This window comes from Aegilops tauschii, chromosome 1 (genome assembly GCF_002575655.3).
Source record: "Aegilops tauschii subsp. strangulata cultivar AL8/78 chromosome 1, Aet v6.0, whole genome shotgun sequence".
NCBI lineage: Eukaryota > Viridiplantae > Streptophyta > Magnoliopsida > Poales > Poaceae > Aegilops > Aegilops tauschii.
In genome coordinates this window covers 44,588,216-44,591,451 of record NC_053035.3, presented here as the reverse complement: position 1 = coordinate 44,591,451, position 3,236 = coordinate 44,588,216, and the positions used below count along the sequence as shown (strand labels likewise).

The following is a 3,236-nucleotide window of genomic DNA, read 5'->3' as shown; positions in this document are numbered from 1 at the left end:
CAAAAATACCACTTGTTCACTATGAAAAGAGCTCCATTTGTTCATACCGAAGTCTTCACATGTATTACAGAAAAAACAACTCGGAAAAAGCTCCATTTTCTCATGGCACTAGCACAACAGCAGCTCCTACACACATACACAAACATTTTGTACGCAAACATTTTGTACCCTGTTGAACACAATGTAAGAGAAGCAATGAATTCACCTAAAAGCTGAGACAAAATGCACCATACAAGTGCAGAATCAACAGTTAAGAAGAAACTGCTCCCCCTTTGTTCACACGAGCGAAATTGCACAGCCTGACGCAGCGAAGTTGAACAGCCTGGGAGTTGCTCACCTCTTCTTCCTTCGTGGTGAGTGATTGTTGAACTCCTTGGGTAGTCGTACATGAACTTCACACAAACCAATATATTCATAACATGAAAACCATCACACATGTACCAATAAACAAAATGGAGAACAAAATTCCTATGCATATATATTGTACAAATAATTGCCGAAGTCTTTGTGAATCAAAGGCCTACCAGAGATTTCCAAACAACAAAATGGAAGAGGGAAAAGGGGAGGCAAAAGAGATACTAGAAGATTTCTACATATATCGCCATCGACGTCCGACGTGAACCAAATATCTGAAGGCAGAAGGCATTCACCCACCATTTCCTTGCTTTAAGGAGTAGCTTCAGCATACATTTGTAGCTTGTGTAGATTCATCCACCGTTTCCTTGCTGTAAGGAGTAGCTTCAGCATACATTTGTAACTTGTGTAGATTCATCCACCGTTTCCTTGCTGTAAGGAGTAGCTTCAGCATACATTTGTAACTGGTGAAGATTTCATCCACCGTTCCCTTGCTGTAAGGAGTAGCTTCGACATATTATTGGAGGAAGGAGGCGCGCTGACAAAGAAAGATAAGCAGTGAAAGTAACCTGCAAATTAGGCCTTAAACAATATGTCTTCCAGTTTGATGATTGCAGATATGGTGGATCATTCAAAAGTGCATAAGTAAATAAGGATAAATATATGCGTCAACATAGCAAACATGTATACATATTTTGTTTTTCATGTGGCTATAAACTCATAGTATATCGCTTTTGCTAGTTGGACCTTTCTTGCCTATTCACACAAGTCTTTGTAACCATGTTGGTATGATGCAATGGTATATAATTCTTTCATTACTTTAGTTCTTAAAAATGCGCAGGACAAAGGATAAAACAATGGAATATCAAGGTATGATCTTTCTAAAGGATGGCTACGAACTAATTGAAGCCGCACCGTTACTGAATCATGCCTATCGTGCACTATGAAACTGAACTTACGCATCAGGCGAAGCTGACCTACATAGTATAGGAAAAGAAGTCAGCGGAGTAGACAACAAGGTATAACGCTTTTCTTTTTTGCAACTGAACTGATGCATCAGCCGAAACTGACCTGCAATAATGCCATTTTCAGAGGATAACGACAAACAAATGTGATACAGTAGGGTTTTCTGCAGACAAAGAAGAGAACTTCTGTTATTCAAAAATCAAATAACACAAGTACGAAGCAAGTGGACTACTGTTTTTACTATACAAAATTGATTCATCAACTTTTGTCCTACTATTTTTTGAACGCACAAAACTAGTCAATGAACAGATTGCCCTGCTGAAAATCGACACTTTGGACTACAGCCATTTTTTTAACTGCACAGAATGGTGCTCTGCAAAATCTAAGGAAGCAGTCAGTCTAGGTGAAGAAGAACAACCGACCTACAGAGCCCGACGTCGGGCGGAGGCAATTAGAGCCAGCAGAGGCAGAGGCACTCGGAGCTGCATGTCGGAGCTGTGCTGTGGAGGCGATGGCGGCCAGGTTGGGGAGCAGGGACGGGGATCTCCATCTTGGGAGGATCTTGAGGTAAGGGAAGAAGCCGTACCGGAGTGGGAAGAGGAGATGTGGGCATCACCGATGTTGGGGCGGCAGCGGCGGCTGCACGTGGTGGCGCGGGTCGGCGGCGGCGTCGTGAGAGGAGGCCGGCATCGCGTGGCGGGAGCAGCGTCACAGCAGGAGCCTGGCGGGGCCTGGGATTGCCAGGGCGGCGGCGGCACCTGGGGTTGGCAGGGACGGTGTCGCCTGGTGTTGACTGGGGCGGTGGCGGGCAGGGCACTTGCGGCAGGGGCTCCGGGCTGAGGCGGGAGAGGTGGGGCGGGGCACCGATGGCGGGGAGGTTCGGGGCGGAGCTCTGCACCGACGGCGGGGGGTCCGGGGTGGGGCACCGGAGCGAGTTGGTCGGGGGGCGGGGGCTCGGCGACGAGATCCGGGGAGGGTGGCGGTGGCGATGCAATCCAGATGGTGGTCGCGGCGTTCGGGGAGGGGACCGGGGGAGGTCAGGGGTGGGGATCGAGGCAACGGTGGGCTGGGTGGACATTTTCTGTATCGGTCCGGTGGATTTCTCGGATCTCAGGAACATCGAATCGCCCCTTATAGGCCCGTGATCCAAATAACTATTCTAATCCCACGATTAGAATAGTATTTTACTGTAGACAAAGCAAATCACACGGCTTCTTAGCAACAATCGTCTCTGTTATTATTAGTCTTCGCACACATTTCTGATTACGGACCTGTTTGCCGCGTATCACACACATCTTGTTCAGTTGAATCATTTCCATTGTGTTGCCTAATCACACACAGTTCATCCTAGTGAACCGTATGTTGTATATCGCACATGCCTTCATCTGGCTGCCCGTTTCTTTTGTTCCTCCTCATCCCAAACAGTTAATTGAACTGAACCGTATGCCCTGCATCGCACACGCAACTAAAATCTAAACCGTGTTTGATGCATCCGTCATCGCAAACATTTTGCACCTTTTTTGACGGCCTTTTTACATCACCGTTTGCGATTATGGCATCTCACACAGTTTCGTCGAAGGGTCTCTCATCGTAGTGTCGCGTTTGGACCATCCTGCAGTAGTGTTGATACTTCTTGTGCTGGTTCTTTTATGAAGAAGACTGTTGAATTCAGGTGCGATCTTTTGGAAAGAATTAAACACAACTCTGAAGATTGGGAACTCGACGAAGGTAAAGAGTCAGGTATTAAACTTAAATATGATTGTGTTAAATATTTTATGAATACCGATGCTTTTCAAAAGTTTAGCACTAAATATGGTCTTGACTCTAAGATAGTAGCCTCCTTTTGTGAATCATTTGCTACTCATGTTGATCTCCCTAAAGGGATGTCGTTCAAATACCATCCACCTATTAAAGAA

At 46.0% G+C, this 3,236-nt stretch overlaps 1 long non-coding RNA gene across 2 annotated transcripts; it reads right to left on the bottom strand.

Annotated features, from left to right (window-relative positions):
• Positions 1-393: 393 nt before the first annotated feature.
• LOC109746706 (uncharacterized) lies at positions 394-2,425 on the bottom strand. Of its 2 annotated transcripts, XR_002228846.4 has the most exons (3): positions 1,743-2,425; positions 1,426-1,483; positions 394-1,331 (listed from the first exon to the last, which is right to left on the bottom strand). It is a non-coding gene; the product is annotated as an uncharacterized lncRNA (long non-coding RNA). The 2 variants fall into 2 exon arrangements; XR_005763106.3 differs by having other exon boundaries at positions 394-1,483.
• Positions 2,426-3,236: the final 811 nt, after the last annotated feature.